This window comes from Capricornis sumatraensis, chromosome 18 (genome assembly GCF_032405125.1).
Source record: "Capricornis sumatraensis isolate serow.1 chromosome 18, serow.2, whole genome shotgun sequence".
NCBI lineage: Eukaryota > Metazoa > Chordata > Mammalia > Artiodactyla > Bovidae > Capricornis > Capricornis sumatraensis.
Window position 1 is genome coordinate 6,821,805 of NC_091086.1, and position 18,596 is coordinate 6,840,400.

The following is an 18,596-nucleotide window of genomic DNA, read 5'->3' on the forward strand; positions in this document are numbered from 1 at the left end:
ACATATGTTAATATACATGTTTCAATGCTATTCTCTCAAATAATCCTACCCTTGCATTCTCCCACAGAGTCCAACAGTCTGTTCTTTACATCTGTGGCTCTTTTGCTGTCTCACATATAGGGTCATAGTTACCATCTTTCTAAATTCTATATATATATATGCATTAATATACTGTATTGATGTTTTTCTTTCTGACTTACCTCACTCTGTATAATAGGCTCTAGTTTCATCCACATCATTAGAACTGATTCAAATGCCTTCTTTTTAATAGCTGAGTAATACTTCATTGTGTATATGCACCACAGCTTTCTTATCCATTTGTCTGCCCATGGACATCTAGGTTGCTTCCGTGTCCTGGCTATTGTAAACAGTGTTGCGAGAAACATTGGGGTACACGTATCTCTTTCCATTCTGGTTTCCTCGGTGTGTATGCCCAGCAGTGGGATTGCTGGGTCGTATGGCAGTTCTAGGAATCAGTTTAAGGAATCTCCACGCTGTTCTCCATAGTGACTGTACTAGTTTGCATTCCCACCAACAGTGTAAAAGGGTTCCTTTCTCTCCGCACCCTCTCCAGTATTTATTATTTTTAGACTTTTTGATAGCAGCCATTCTGACCGGCGTAAGGTGGTACCTCATTGTGGTTTTGATTTGCATTTCTCTGATAATGAATGATGTTGAGCATCTTTTCATGTGTTTGGTAACTATTTGTATGTCTTCTTTGGAGAAATATTTGTTTAGTTCTTTGATCCATTTTTTGATTGGGTCACTTATTTTTCTGGAATTGAGTTGCAGGAGCTGTTTGTATATTTTTGAGATTAATTCTTTGTCAATTGTTTCATTTGCTATTATTTTCTCCCATTCAGAAGGCTTTTTCATCTTGCTTATATTTTCCTTCGTTGTACAAAAGCTTTTAAGTTTAATTATTTCTATCCAAATTAATTTTCTTTCAGGTACTCCTTGATCTTCTGGGCTTCAAAAATTCCCTGAGTTGCATTTTATTCAACTAGAACCAGTCAATCCTAAGGAACTCAACCCTGAATATTAATTAGAAGGACTGGTGCTGAAGCTGAAGCTCGAATAACAGGCTAGAACACATCAAAGTCTTTAGTGCAGATTTCTTATTTTGCAAAATCCCAAGATAAAAGAGTTATTATATGCATATGCATGTCTTCATAGAGCCATTATTTTAGTATCCACACCACGTGACGAACCTTCCCCTAAATCTGTTGTGTATACATACAATGCATATACTGCAATATACATGTATATTTGTACTATCCCTCTGCTAATATTTTACTGAGATATAATTAACACTCAAAAATGTTGTGTAGTGTTTTAATTTTTTATGTGTTTATTTTCCTTTTGTGACCCAGACAACATGAAGTTTTTCCGATAACAGTATGGAATGCTCAGTCCTTCAGCAAAGAATGCTCACAAATAGGATGAAATAAAATAACACTCTAAGTAGATGACTGTTCATCACAAAAAAGACAGAGACTTTAAAACAGGGATGAGAAGAAACAAGGAAAGGAAATTGTCATGGAGGAAGTGGTGAAATTGGTAGTTGATAAATATTAAAAAATACTAAGGTGATGGCATCCAGCCCCACCACTGCGTGGCAAGTAGAAGGGGAAAATGTGGAAGCAGTGATAGATTTCCTCTTCTTGGGCTCCAAAATCACTGTGGATAGTGACTGCAGCCATGATATCAGAAGACAATTGCTTCTTGGCAGGAAAGCATTGATAAACATAGACAGTGTGTTGAAAAGTAGAGACATTATTCTGCCAACAAAGGTCCAAACAGTCAAGGATATGGTCTTCCCAGTGGTCACATATGGTTGTGGGAGATGGGCCGTAAAGAAGGCAGAGTGATAAAGAATCGAAGCCCTGGAACTGTGGTGCTGGAGAAGACTCTTGAAAGTCCCTTGGACAACAGGGAGACCAAACCTGTCAATCTTAAGTGACATCAATCCTGAATATTCACTAGAAGGACTGATGCTGAAGCTGAAACTAATATTTTGGTCATCTGATGTGAACAGATGACTCATTGCAAAAGTCCCTGATGCTGGGAAAGATTGAGAGCAGAAGGAAAAGAGGGCATCAGAGGATGAGATGGCTGGATGGCATCACCAATGCAATGAATGTGAACTTGTGAAAATTCTGGGAGATGGTGAGAGACAGGGAGGTCTGGTGTGCTACAGACCATGGGGTTGGAAAGAATCAGACACAACTGAGCAACTGAACAGCAGTGGCAGCATGACGATGCATGATACCAATGTCCTGTCCATTGGTCCTTATAACCGTCTTTCCTTCCTTTTCTTCAAGCTTTATTAAGTTAAAATTGACAATAAGCACGTATAAGTTATTCAAAATGAAGATATGATATATGTATATATTGTGAAACGGTCACCATGGTATGCTTAGTAAACGATTGATTAATTCATACAGATAACATTTAAAGTGTGTGTATGATGAGGGCCATTAAGATCTACTCTCCTGGCAAATTTCAAGTTTATAATATAGAATTATTACCTAGAATTATCATATGCATTAGATCCCCAAAATTTATTCACTAAATAATAGAAAGCTTGGCCATTGTTACTCATTTCACCCACTTTCAAGACCCTGGAAAAAACCACCATTCTACTCTCTAATTCTATGAGTTTGAACTATTAAGATTCAACTTATATGTGTAACTATACAGTACTTACCTTTATCTGTCTGTCTATTTTAGTTAGCATAATGCATTTATGGTTCTTCCATAAGTGGTAAACAAAGCTTCTTGAATTCTAAAAGACAGTCTTGTCCCTCTCAAGACTGATCTATTTGTCAGATCTTCTGCCCAATATCATTTTATCTCCCAAGTAGAATAATTACTGGATCTAAGACTGAATATATCTAAAGATACACTAGTTTTAGATTTTATTTTGGATTTTAAATCCTCATTTTTTTATTTCATAATGAATTTGAGATTTCTTATAAGCTATATAGTTATTTAATCAATGAATGCTTCTTATTAGCATTAGCTTATATTCATTAGTATAGAAAGTACAGTGTATACCATAGAATATAAAGAGACTCAAAGATTTCTCAGGAAATACAATGATTCTTAAGGTAGCTGAAATATTATTTAAATGTAAGAATAAACTAGAAAAATTTTGCAAAATTAGAAAACTGGAAAATTTTCAACAAAGAGAAAGTGCCATATGTAAATTCTTGATACATGAATAGAAGTATACTATATTTCAGAACCAAAATATTTCTAAAGTTTAGACTTTAACAACAAATTCTCATTTGAGCTATTTAAGACAGCTTTGTTTCTCTTGTACCATGAAGTATACATTTATAAAAACAAAAAACACAATATGTGTATACTTGTGACTATGAGAATGTGTGAAATATAAACCTTCAAAATCATATTTAAAGTTTCAGTTTTTGCAGAGCCTGTTTCGCATTCTTGTTCCTTAGGCTGTAAATCAGAGGGTTCAACATGGGAATCACAAGGGTGTAAAACAACAAGGACATTTTGTCTTCATCTAGAAAGTGGGATGAACTTGGCCTGAAGTACATGAAAAATACAGTTCCCTGGAAAATTGCCACAGCAAGTAGGTGGGAGGTGCAGGTGGAGAAAGCTTTGAACCTTCCTTTAGCAGAGTGGATCTTCAAGACTGATAGGATGATATAACAATAAGAGACAAGGACTCCTGAAATGGAGGTCAGTTCAACACAGCCAAAAAAAAAAAATGAATAATATCAATTTATTGACCTGTGTATCAGAGCATGAAAGGGAGAGAAGTGGAGGTAAGTCACAAAAAAAGTGGTTAATCACATTTGACCCACAGAAACATAAGTGGAATGCTAATGTCCTATGGATCAAAGTATCTGTCATCCCCACCAGGTAAACCCCAGCCACAAGCAGGGAGCACACCCTGCTGGACATGCTGACTGCATAGAGCGAGGGGCTGCTGACGGCCTTGTACCGGTCATAGGCCATCACTGCCAGCAGGAGACATTCACAATCGATAAAGTTAGAGAAGACCAAAAATTGCAGAGCACAAGGAGATTGATCTCTTTTTGGCTAAGAGGTCCAACAACATCTTGGGGTCAATGGCTGTGGAATAGCAGAGGTCACAGAAGGAGAGGTGGCTGAGGCAAAAGTACATGGTTGTGTACAGCTGGGGATCCATCCTAATTAAAATAATCATTCCAAGATTTGCCAGAAGGTTAATGAGATAGACAATAACAAACATAAATAAGCTCATCTTAACTCCAGGCTTATCCGTAATTCCCCACAATATGAACTCAGTTAAGGAGGAGCAGTTCCCTTTTTTCATTCTTCTGTCTTCTTGTCTAAACTCTTGAGGAAATGATCGAGAAAATGATACATGTAAGGGAACCACTTCAGGGCGTTCACAAAATATCTGCAGGGAAGAACACAATTTATTTCTGCAATAGTCTTTTTTTACATTTTCAGCCTGGTGTCCCTAACATAGGTGTTTTTTGCACACTGTTTTGAAGATGTGAAGAGACATCAATTCATCCAATATCCTTCTTGATACAAGGAAGGTAGTTCTCAGAGAAACTGAAGAGCTCAAGACAGCAACCAGTCAATCCTAAAGGAAATCAGCCCTGATTATTCATTGGAAAGACTGACTGATGCTGAAGCTGAAGCTCCAATACTTTAGCCATCTGTTGCAAAGAACCAACTCATTAGAAAATGTTCTAATGCTGGTAAAGATTGAAGGCACAAGGAGAAGAGGCAGCAGAGGATGAGTTGGTTTAGATAGCATCACCAACTCAACTGACATAGATTTGAACAAACTCTAAGAGACAGCGAAGGACAGGGAAGCCTAGAGTGCTGCAGTCCATGGGGTCACAGAGAGTCAGACAAGACTTAGCAATTGATCTACAACAACATAGACAGCAACATACCTCAGAAATTACATCTAGATTTACACAGAAGTTTCTCAACTGCCTATCTCAGATATTTTTATTATTATCGGATTAACAGCCATAGCCTCTTTAAAGAATGCTTATTGACCAAGTCATTTTTTGAGTGTGTGTGTGCATGCGTGCTGTCACTACATTGTGTTTGACTGGCTGTGACCTTATGGACTGCAGCCCTCCAGGCTCCCTGTCCATGGGATTTTCCAGGCAAGATTCCTATCCTGTGAGAGAAGCCTGGGGGGCTACAGTTCATGAGGTTGCAACAACTGAGACAGGACTTAGTGACAGAGCACGTGTGCACACACACACTCAGAAAATGACTAAGTCAGTGGGCGTTCTTTAAAGAGTTATTGCTCTCTATCTGATAATAATAAAAATATCCAAGATGGACAGTTGAGAAACTTCTGTCTACTTCTAGAAGTTGTTCCTAACTAGACTACTGCCATAAGCTCTTTCATTTCTCTGAGCACTACATTCTTTGTATCAAGAAGGATATTTAGATGAATTGACATCTCATTACATCTCCAAAGCAGTGTGGAAAAAACACCAATGCTAGAGACACCAGGCTGAAAGTATATGAATAACCATTTACTATGCTGAAAAAATTCCTGGGATATAAAATTTTATTTTCATTATCATGTTGCACATAAAACATAATTTAAAATATTTATGTATTAGTTTTACAATCTATTAGTATACCATACACTAATGACAATGAAAATAATTATGTTATTGATCCTGGTCTTTAGTATTTAGTGAGACATAAAATAAGTAACTTTGAAACCTTTCTCTAAAAATTTATCACTGCTTTTCCACATGACTTATTACCTATTTATAGAGTTTCTACTGCCAAAAGAGTTTCTTGAGCAAAGGGAAATGCTAATATGAAGTGAAAGCCACAGAATCTAACACCAACTGTAGCATCTGTTTGGATTTTAATGGATTTTTATATTATAAAAGTGGAAATAGGGATGATATTTGCCAATTGTCCCTGTTAATAAATGCCTCTGAGATACATAGGTTTATCTATCTAGCATGTCTGCATTATGTGTCTGTTATGTGTTTGCATGCAGATCACATGTCTCTGATGTAGATGAGACTAGTACGTGGGTAAGGAATTTATTTCTTTTGACCTTAGTAGCTATGGGGCTTTGCATGAAGATGAAAATGCACATTTTAATTTTTAAATTCGCCCCTTCATTATATTTTAAATAAAGTAAAACAACCCCACCAAGCCCCCTTTAAGTTCACCTATATACTACTCTGATGATAAAAGGAGTAATATCTTTCCTATAAACCAGAATCAAAATAGATCACTTTAATAGTTATATTATGGATATTAACAAGTACAGAATCTGCCAGTTCTGAGGAGAAAATATTTTTACTGAACATTAAATTACAGAATGTACTTAACTGAGTAAGCTGGTATAAAATGTTTTACTTACAAATTGATTTTCCCCCAAATGGCAATGTTTTTGTCCTATGTTCTTTAAATCAGGACCTCAAAACCTAACAGAGATGAGCTGGTGTTAGGTAGCTGAACAGTAAACAGATAGCATTTTATTTTACCAGGTATATTGGGACTTAAATCCCTGGGCCACTGCCTTTGGGTGCTGGTGTTATGCAAACATGTCATTAATTATGTTTCTGCTTCTGCATATTGTCTCATGAATTCAGGGACAAATTTAGTACAAACTGACCTTGTATACATCAATATAGTCACTTAATTAATCTAGCATAAGGAGGGTTTCCCTCGTAGGTCAGTCGGTAAAGAACAGCCTGGAATGCAGGAGACCCAGGTTTGATTCCTGGGTCAGGAAGATTCCTTGGAGAAGGAAATGGCAACTCACTCCAGTACTCTTGCCTGGAAAATCCCATGGATAGAGGAGCCTGGCAAACTATGGTCCATGAGGTCCCCAGGGTCACACGACTTAGTGACTAAACCACCACCACCAAGGATGAAGCAGTGTGAATGAATATAGAGAGAAACGTTTCCATAATATATGAAGAAAATATTTTAAAAACTTACATTCGCATATATGACAAAGAACTTGTATCTAAAATATATGAACTTTCATCAATAGTGAAAAAAAACTGAGCACACACACACAAAAAGAACAAATATTCTCAACAAGATGATAAATAAGCAAGAGGTTCAAGCATAAGAATTTCATTTTTATGTGAAACAGCAGGTATTAAGGCAATGGCAATAAAGTCACAATAAGATAATATGACATAAATGTTAATGGACTGAAATTAAATACTGGTCATAACTAATTGTTTCATCTGAATTCTCATTTGCGAATTTACAGAGACACAGGCTTTCTTACTGGTTTGGGTGTTTTGTCAATTCATTTTCCTTTTTTTTGTTGTTGTGTTCCTACTATTTTTCCTATAAATCTGAGAAATTCATTATGCTAAAATTCATAAATCTAGTACGTATATGGAGAAGGCAATGGCACTCCACTCCAGTACACTTGCCTGGAAAATCCCATGGACAGAGGAGCCTGGTGGGCTACAGTCCATGGGGTCGCTAGGAGTCAGACACGACTGAGCGCCTTCACTTTCACTTTTCACTTTCATGCATTGGAGAAGGAAATGGCAACCCATGCCAGTGTTCTTGCCTGGAGAATCTCAGGGATGGGGGAGCCTGGTGGGCTGCTGTCTATGGGGTTGCACAGAGTTGGACACGACTGAAGTTTTTTGTAAAAGTGATTCTTAATGGCAATTTTAATGCCTTTTTATATGTCATAGTCATTCTTGGCTGTGAGGAGCTCAACACTAAAATGTCAGCTGTAACCTTAAGAGATATTATTGAGGCAATCTCAAACCACAATATAATTGCTAATAATTTCCCACTAAAATTAAGAAGGGGTCCCAGGTGGCTCAGTGGTAAAGAATCCAACTACCATTGCAAGAGACTCAGGAGACATATGTTCAATCCCTGGGTAAGGAAGATCCCCAGAGGAGGAAATGGCACCCCACTCCAGTATTCTTGCCTGGAAAATTCCATAAGCCAAGGAGCCTGGCAGGCTACAATCCAGGGGTTGCAAAAAGTCAGACGTGACTGAGCGCACATGCACACACACACACACACACACACACACACACACACACGTACACACACACACACAATCAAGAAACTGATTATGTTTGAAAAGAGTTTTGCTATCATTATTTACTTCTCTGCTACACATATAGTGTATGTAGAGTTGTTCTTAGTCACCTAATTCTACTCCTATCCAAATTAATTCTTCCCTTAGGTACAGCTCTGTCATCAGGGATGCAAAAATCCCTTGGTTTACATTTTGTTCAGCCAGAAGCAAGTGTTAATTTTTTAACAGGCCTGCTCCTCAAAAACATGTGGACTAACATCCTTTCTCTCTTCTCCCACATAACAATTTAAACCTGAGTTTGGACAGCTACATTATTAATTGCAAGGTGGGTAACTGAAAATATCTCCTGATGGGATTGGTGCTTCATTAAAAATGGAGATTTCAAGTAATCAAAAAACATCTTAAGGAGAAAATGTATGCCTCAGATACAAGTGAGAAAAAAAGAAGTCATTACTTAGGTTTTTCCTGGTGCCTCTCCTCACACGAAAACAATTTTATGTCAGCAAATACTACCCAGATAATCTTTTTTTAGAATATAATGGTCTGTTCCTCAAACCTAGAGTAGTATGACACAGAGTTCATTGCATGGTTTAGTATTAAAGTACTTTCGAGTTCCCCGCTGCTGTGAGAGTGACCAAGAGAGTCAGTGGGTGGATGAACGCAGTGCTGTTACACATGCAAGGGAGCGCTTTCAGTGATATAAAGACCAATAATGTGATACTCTACCACAGTCAATACTGAGAGAACCTAGTAACTATGCTCTGCATCAATTTCATAAATCTACATGAATAATCATTTTATATAAGAAAATTTTAGACATAAGTATTAACATATTTTACAGTCTCATAGAGAAAAAAAATAAAGAGGATGATTTTAAAGTACAATATACATACAGAAAAAAATTTCATCTAAAGCTTTCAAAAATGGAAAGATTCCTGCACCCAGAATCAACAACAACAAAAAATTACTAGATTCTCAGAAACTGTCCCTCTATCCATCAGAAATTGATTTTCCATATGATATGTGAGTTTGTATATTTTTAAGGTACAAAGTAGTGAGAGCATGTAGCTTTTACACTTCGATGTCTATGTCTGGCTTTTTTTCACTCAAGTTATGTTTGTGAAGTTTTCCCATGCTCTTGCATGAGGATGTAGTTATTTATTCTCATTGCTGTGTACTTTTCCAGCATACAAACTTATCATAAAGTCATTTGTCTAATCTAAAGCAGGAGTCAGTACACTTGACCTGTTAACTTCTATTGGAGCTGTGACACACCATTTATTCATGTATTATGGATGGCTGCTTTTGTGATAGAGGATAAAATTGTTTTGATATACCAAGATTTTATGGCCTACAAACCCTAAAATATACAGTGTTAAATACTTTCAAGAAAGTATGCAAAGTCTTGATCTAATGTATTAAAAGAAATGAGTTGCTTTTGGTGTTATGCTACTGTGATTAATACACTGGTGATCATTTCTATGCATGAGTTTTGGGTACATATTCACTCTGTACTCTTGGACATACTTCTAAGAATGAGAATTTTGGTCCTGTTAGGTAGTTAGAATAGGGAAAAGGAGTACAGAATGGCGGTGGCTAAAAGACAAGGAAAGGAAACACCCTCAAAAATAGAGCAAAGGAAGGTCCCAGAACCAGAGTGAGGACCTCCTGGCTAGCCCAATTTACCTAGAGCAGGCCCAAGGGGAGGAAAAGACATATAAAAAGAGGAGCCAAAGGGCCAGGGGTCTCTCTCTCTCTTGCATGCGTGCTCGTTCTCTCTCTCTTCTCTTCGCATCTTTTGGGTCAGCATGCCCTTCAAGACTCGAGGATGTATTTTCCTTTATTTTCTAAATAAAACTGATCTGTTCTGAGAGCTATCACATGGTCTGTCTGAGAGGTGTAATGCGCTGAGGGCTTTAACATCCATCGCTTCAAATCTTTGTTGTGACGAGACAGAACTGAGGCGATTACACTCCCTTGACAGTCGTAAGACATTTATAGGTCCAGCTATAGGTGACTCAGACATAGAATTTTTCCAAGTGCAGTGTCAAATCTCAATCTACTGTCAATGCAGAATGTTGAGGTTGTTTTACATCCTCAACAGTAGTAGATATTTGTTTACTATTTGATATGCAAAGAAGCACTTCTGCCTTTTTGTAAATGTCAACACAACTCAACAGTTTATTTCACTTCCATTTACTTGAGCACTAATAAACTTGGATATCCACTTCTATAATTTAAAGTCTGCAGCCTCAAGCCATGAGCTACTCCAGAATTTGTGACCTCCAGAGGAAAGGATTTTGATCTGGAGTCAGAGAAAAGGCTTGATCACTTGAAGCTTTCATGTAATAAAGTTTTATTAAAGTATAGAGGGATAGAAGGATCTCTGACCTAGACATCAGAAGGGGGCAGAAAGAATGGCCCCCTTGCTAACTTTCAGCAAGGAGTTATATATCTGTTAAAGAATCACCTCAAAACTGAGAGAGTTGCATCAGGCTCCTCTCCCACAACATGCATTTGGAGACAGCATGGGGCACAAGGTGAGTCATCCCCAGTTAATAAAACAACTGACATGAACCTTAAAGAAAGGCAGATTTCCAAGCAAATACATAGTTTCATTAGCATAGCTTAACAGAACATTTCCATGAATAAGACATATGGATTTGTTGAGTCATTATCAGTTCAATGTTTGAGAAAAGTTAAGTCCAGGCTGGTATTCCCATCTCTTTCAGAATTTTCCACGGTTTATTGTGATCCACACAGTCAAAGGCTTTGGCATACTCAATAAAGCAGAAATAGATGTTTTCCTGGAACTCTCTTGCTTTTTCCATGATCCAGCAGATGTTGGCAATTTGATCTCTGGTTCCTCTGCCTTTTCTAAAACCAGCTTGAACATCAAGAAGTTCACAGTTCACGTATTGCTGAAGCCTGGCTTGGAGAATTTTGAGCATTACTTTACTAGCATGTGAGATGAGTGCAATTGTGCGGTAGTTTGAGCATTCTTTGGCATTGCCTTTCTTCGGGATTGGAATGAAAACTGACCTTTTCCAGTCCTGTGGCCACTGCTGAGTTTTCCAAATTTGCTGGCATATTGAGTGCAGCACTTTCACAGCATCATCTTTCAGGATTTGAAAGAGCTCAACTGGAATTCCATCACCTCCACTAGCTTTGTTCATTGTGATGCTTTCTAAAGCCCACTTGACTTCACATTCCAGGATGTCTGGCTCTAGATTAGTGATCACACCATCATGATTATCTGAGTCATGAAGATCTTTTTTGTACAGTTCTTCCATGTATTCTTGCCACCTCTTCTTAATATCTTCTGCTTCTGTTAGGTCCATACCATTTCTGTCCTTTATCGAGCCCATCTTTGCATGAAATGTTCCCTTGGTATCTCTAATTTTCTTGAAGAGATCGCTAGTCTTTCCCATTCTATTGTTTTCCTCTATTTCTTTGCATTGATCGCTGAAGAAGGCTTTCTTATCTCTTCTTCCTATTCTTTGGAACTCTGCATTCAGATGCTTGTATCTTTCCTTTTCTCCTTTGCTTTTCGCCTCTTTTCTTTTCACAGCTATTTGTAAGGCCTCCCCAGACAGCCATTTTGCTGTTTTGCATTTCTTTTCAATGCAACAGTTAGAACTGGACATGGAACAACAGACTGCTTCCAAATAGGAAAAGGAGTACATCAAGGCTCTATATCGTCACCCTGCTTATTTAACTTCTATGCAGAGTACATCATGAGAAACGCTGGACTGGAAGAAATACAAGCTGTAATCAAGATTGCCAGGAGAAATATCAATAACCTCAGATATGCAGATGACACCACCCTTATGGCAGAAAGTGAAGAGGAACTAAAAAGCCTCTTGATGAAAGTGAAAGAGGAGAGTGAAAAAGTTGGCTTAAAGCTCAACATTCAGAAAATGAAGATCATGGCATCTGGTCCCATCACTTCATGGGAAATAGATGGGGAAACAGTGGAAACAGTGTCAGACTTCATTTTGGGGGGCTCCAAAATCACTGCAGATGGTGATTGCAGCCATGAAATTAACAGACGCTTACTCTTTGGAAGAAAAGTTATGACCAACCTAGATAGTATATTCAAAAGCAGAGACATTACTTTGCCGACTAAGGTCCGTCTAGTCAAGGCTATGGTTTTTCCTGTGGTCATGTATGGATGTGAGAGTTGGACTGTGAAGAAGGCTGAGCGCCGAAGAATTGATGGTTTTGAACTGTGGTGTTGGAGAAGACTCTTGAGAGTCCCCTGGACTGCAAGGAGATCCAACCAGTCCATTCTGAAGGAGATCAACCCTGGGATTTCTTTGGAAGGAATGATGCTCAAGCTGAAACTCCAGTACTTTGACCATCTCATGAGAAGAGTTGACTCACTGGAAAAGACTTTGATGCTGGGAGGGATTGTGGGCAGGAGGAGAAGGGGACGACCGAGGATGAGATGGCTGGATGGCATCACGGACTCGATGGACGTGAATCTGAGTGAACTCCAGGAGTTGGTGATGGACAGGGAGGCCTGGCGTGCTGCGATTCATGGGGTCACAAAGAGTCGGACACGACTGAGCAACTGAACTGAACTGACCTGAAGTCCAGGCTGAACCAGGGGTCCTCCTGACAACCCAAAATTTAAAAGAAACCTCCTTTTAATTTTGTATAGAGAAGGAAAAAAAAAAAGTCTGCCACTTGCAGTTTATTTCCTCTGCTTGGGGATCCCTAGCCTTCCGGTCTGTTACCCTCATAAGGAATCCATGAGATTTTGAACTTGGATAACAGGGCATGTAAAACAGCTGTTTTTGAAAGTTTTTGTCCTACTGAATCTCACAGTGTATTTACGGCTTCATGTAACTGACATTTCAGGTTGAGTGAGAATAAAAGTCACTCAGACATGTTCGACTCTTTGTGACCCCATGAACTACACAGTCCATGGAATTCTCCAGTCCAGAATACTGGAGTGGGTAGCCTTTCCCTTCTCCAGGGGATCTTTCCATCCCAGGAATCGAACCAAGGTCTCCTGCATTGTCATATCAAACCCAGGTCTCCCACAATTCAGGCGGATTCTTTACCAGCTGAGCCACAAGGGAAGCCCAAGAATACTGGAGTGAGCAGCCTATCCCTTTTCCAGGTGATCTTCCCATCCCAGGAATTGAACCGGGGTCTCCTGTATTGCAAGCAGATTCTTTACTAACTGAACTATCTGGCCTATATGTTCTGATCAATTCTTTGATTGAATGTGAAGTGACCTTTTTTTTTTAAATCAATTCTTTCCAATTATAGGGATGAGTTTATACAACAGCAGAGTCATATTCTATAGAAGCAGATCATATCACCTGGAAAGAACCTTAGAGGTAATCTAGCTTAAATCCCTCTTCTACACAGGGTGATCTGAAGAATAGAAAGCAAGAGTGAGGTATTTAGAGTGGTGTTCCTGCCTGGTTCGTAGCATGGTTCTAACTAAAGAGAAAGACATCTTGGGACATTAAAGATTTCTACCTCTAACTTTAACCCAGATCCTCCTACTTATTGGTGTATTGAACATTACTGCTGTTCTATTTGTAACCAGTATACTCGTACAGCCTATAACAAGTATGAGTGTATCTTTCTCTGTATTAGACATTTACCAAATCTAACATCGCCTTGCCATGTTTCAGTTCAGTTCAGTCACTCAGTCGTGTCCAACTCTTTGCTACCCCATGGACTGCAGCACGCCAGGCTTCCCTGTCCATCACCAACTCCTGGAGCTTGCTCAAACTCATGCCATTGAGTCGGTGATTGCCATGTTATGCTAAAGTATTTCAGCGTAAGGATGAAGAAAGGGGTCAAGATACAGGAATTTGACTGTAATATTAAAACATTACATATGTCATTGATAAGTCGTATTTGCATAATGATATTTTCCAAGAGTCATTGGTGCATGTATGAGGATAATATGATGTGAATATATTAAAATGGCAAAGAATGAAGAATACTGAAATTAACAGGCTAGGATAATTTTTATGATGTATTGTTCCCTTTTTTCTTCACAGATTAATATCAAGAAAGATGAATCATTTTGCCCAAATTCTTATCTGACTTAGAAAGTATCTAAAAATAAAAAATCTCCATAATTTCTCATTTATTTATTCAATTTGAGAAGAGGAAGCCTTCAATCAACTGAAACTGTCAGTTCTATTTTTGGAATTCCATTTAATGGGCTTAAAATTCTCTTCTATTTACATATTACTCACTAGATACAATAAAAAGGGCTTGAATCAATCTTTAGATGCTGACATAAAACTGATCATAAGTATGAAGATAGATTAATTAGATCCATGTTTATTAATCTCTGAATTAATGGTAACCCATGGACAGAGGAGCCTGATAGCTACAGTCCATGGGGTCACAAAGAGTCAGACACGACTGAGCGACTTCACTTTCATTTTTGTTGACACCCTATTTTGATTAACTATATTTCTGACCATGTTTGCTGCCATGTTGCTGCTCATAAGCAACAAGCCAAAAGAAGTTTGAGTGAATTGATACAGTATGCCAGGAGTACACAGATATAAGTCTTTCAATATGCAAGAATTATCCTAATTTTTTCATCATGAGTGTTTTTCTTAACATATCATAGTGTTTCACAAATACCACCTCAACAACAGAGGAATTATGTAGGCTTTATTTTTCCATTCTAAAATATTGTCACATAAGGACATTTTACAGTGGCAGCTAAAATATTGAAGATCATCACAGGCTTTTAAAATGGATAAATATAAATTGCTTTCAGTACATTATGGTATTTTAAATATATGGTCACACCCTAGCTTTCTCAGCAAACTAATTTAGCACTTTAGCCTTCAGGACACCAGATCAAAGGCAGATGAAAGAGCCAAATAGCAATAACTTAGAAACTTATTCTTTCTAGTGAAATTAATAAGCATGTATTTATAGTATGCTATCTTAATGTCCAAAACCATTTTATGCACCTTCCAAACAAACTTGTGTGCATGCGTTCAATATGCTAACTGTATTCTGATATACATTTTCAAGCTACTTATCAAACCCTCATTTAATTTTGTACTAAAGAAAGTGAAAGTGAAGTTGCTCAGTCATGTCTGACTCTTTGAGACCCCGTGGACTGTAGCCTACCAGGCTCCTCAGTCCATGAAATTTTCCAGGCAAGAATACTGGAGTGGGTTGCCATTTCCTTCTCCAGGGGATCTTCCAGACCCAGGGATCGCACCCGTGTCTCCCACATTGCAGGCAGACGCTTTACCATCTTGACCCACCAGGGAAGCCCAATTTTGTATTGACATATAATTGACATATAATTGTATTGACATATTATTAGCAGTGAAAAAGTGTTGTCTTCTATTTTTAGTTTATTACATATTTGTTTATTTGACCTTCCAGGCAACATGTAGTGTTTTGTTTACATAATGTAATGCTCAGTTTTTAGCAAAGAACTCTGGAGAAGGAAATGGTAACCTACTCCAGTATTCTTGCCTGGAGAATCCCATGGAGAGGAGCCTAGTGGGCTACAGTCCACGGGGTCACAAAAAGTCGGACACGACTGAGCGAAAAAACCTACCTACCTACTGATAAACAAGGTGATATAAAGTTATCTTTTAAATAGGTGGGTTTTTGTGAACCACAAAGAGACAAAGAGGGGTATTTAACCAGAGCTGAGAATAGGAAAAAGGAAAGGAAGTTGGTGTGGAGAGAGTCACAGAAAAATCGATAGTTGATAATGAAGCACAATTATATACTTCACCATGATTCTGTCCACTGTCTCTCATCTTCTTTTACTCTTTTTTTTTCAAGCTGTATTCAGATAAAATTGACAAATAATATGCATATGGTATAGGGCATGAATATTTAATATATGGTACATTCTGAAATAATTACTACAATGAAGTTAGTTAACATATTTATCAATTTACATGGCTACCATTTTGAGTGTGCATACCATGAAAACCCTTAAGGTCTACTCTCTCAGCAAATTTCAGTCTTACAATACACAACTGTTAACTAGAGTCACAATGCACATTAGACCCCCAGAACTTATTCATTGAGCAACAGAAAGTTTGTAAACTTTGACCAACATCACCCATTGCTCCCACCTTTCAGCCTGTAGCAACAGCCAATCTATTCTCTATTTCTGTGTTTGAACAATTGGATTCTTCCTCTGTGTGAGACCATACAGTACTTCTCTTCCTCTGTACGAATTATTTCAATTAGCATATGCCCCTCATGGTTCTTCCATATTGTAGCCAATATGACTTCTTCTAACAGGCATGGACTCGTACACTTCAAGATCGGAGTAACTGTCAGATCCTCTGCCTACTATTTTTTCATCTAAAAATTGAATCCTTTTCTGATTTGACTGAATATCCAAAGATGCCATTCCTTTAGACCGATTTTAGATATTTTTGCTTTTGAATAATAGACCACCATGTGTTATCTCACGATGAATTTCAGGCTTATCATGATTTACTTGACTGTTTAGTTAATACACTATTAGTACTTGCCTATATTTAATAGCATTTAAGATATAAAACTCAGCAGTGGCCACAGGACTGGAAAAGGTCAGTTTTCATTCCAATCCCAAAGAAAGGCAATGCCAAACAATGCTCAAACTACTGCACAATTGCACTCATCTCACACGCTAGTAAAGTAATGCTCAAAATTCTCCAAGCCAGGCTTCAGCAATGCATGAACCATGAACTTCCAGATGTTCAAGCTGGTTTTAGAAAAGGCAGAGGAACCAGAGATCAAATTGCCAACATCTGCTGGATTATCGAAAAAGCTAGAGAGTTCCAGAGAAACATCTATTTCTGCTTTATTGACTATGCCAAAGCCTTTGACTGTGTGGATCACAATAAACTGTTGAAAATTCTGAAAGAGAAGGGAATACCAGACCACGTCACCTGCGTCTTGAGAAACCTATATGCAGGTCAGGAAGCAACAGTTAGAACTGGACATGGAACAACAGACTGCTTCCAAATAGGAAAAGGAATCCATGAAGGCTGTATATTGTCACCCTGCTTATTTAACTTTATGCAGAGTACATCATTAGAAACACTGGGCTGGAAGAAGCACAAGCTGGAATCAAGATTGCTGAGAGAAACAGCAATAACCTCAGATATGCAGATGACACCACCCTTATGGCAGAAAGTGAAGAATAACTCAGGAGCCTCTTGATGAAAGTGAAAGAGAAGAGTGGAGAAGTTGGCTTAAAGCTCAACATTCAGAAAACGAAGCTCATGGCATCTGGTCCCATCACTTCATGGGAAATAGATGGAGAAACAGTGGAAACAGTGTCAGACTTTATTTTGGGGGCTCTAAAATCACTGTAGATGATGACTGCAGCCATGAAATTAAAAGACGCTTACTCCTTGGAAGGAAAGTTATGACCAACCTAGACAGCATATTCAAAAGCAGAGATGTTACTTTGCCAACAAAGGTCTGTCTAGTCAAGGCTATGGTTTTTCCAGTGGTCATGTATGGATGTGAGAGCTGGACTGTGAAGAAAGATGAGCACCGAAGAATTGATGGTTTTGAACTGTGGTGTTGGAGAAGGCTCTTGAGAGTCCCTTGGACTGCAAGGAGGTCCAATCAATAAATCCTGAAGGAGATCAGTCCTGGGTGTTCACTGGAAGGACTGATGCTAAAGGTGAAACTCCAATACTTTGGCCACCTCATGCGAAGAGTTGACTCACTGGAAAAGACCCTGATGCTAGGAGGGATTGGGGGCAGGAGGAGAAGGGGTCGACAGAGGATGAGATGGCTGGATGGCATCACCAACTCGATGGACATGAGTTTGAGTAGACTCTGGGAGTTGGTGTTGGACAGAGAGGCCTGGCATGTTGTGGTTCACGGGGTCACAAAGAGTCGGACACGACTAAGTGACTGAACTGAACTGAACTGAACTAACCTGAACTGATGGGAATAATTGGCTTCCCTGGTCGCTCAGATGAAAAAGAATCCTCCTGCAATTCAGGAAAACTGGGTTCCATCCCTGGGTCAGAAAGATACCCTGGAGAAAGGAATGGCTACTCATTTCGTGTTCTTGCCTGTGGAATCCCATGGACAGAGAGGAATCTGGCAGGCTATAGTTCATGGGGTCCCAAAGAACTGGACATGACTGAGCGACTAACACTTTCACACTTTCATGGGAATAATTATATTTTGGAAAAGTTCATTTAGAATAGTCCCTTCAAATTTTGGTAACTTGAAACTAAATTAAGTTAAAAAGTAGTAATCTGCTGAGTATCCATGTCATTTTAAATATGATGAAACATTGGAACATTAATTGCTAAACAGGTCAAAATTTACCTATTCTTTTTTTCTTGTGAGAAAGGCATTTGGATTCATTAGACACATGTCTTGCAGCATTTTAAGGAAAGAAACTGTGCTTTGGAAAGTTGCATGTTTCTAGAAGTTTGAGGATTTTCCAGTCAGGGACTGCTAATGTAAAAGGCAGTTCATGATGACTTAAGAAAAATGGTATGTTTTCAGAAAAGAATGTATGAAGACTGGAAATACA

General features: G+C 38.4%; 1 pseudogene; it reads right to left on the minus strand.

Moving 5' to 3' along the window:
- Positions 1 to 3,419: 3,419 nt before the first annotated feature.
- LOC138094717 (olfactory receptor 5W2-like) overlaps positions 3,420 to 18,596 on the minus strand; it is a 150,415-nt pseudogene continuing 135,238 nt past the window's right edge.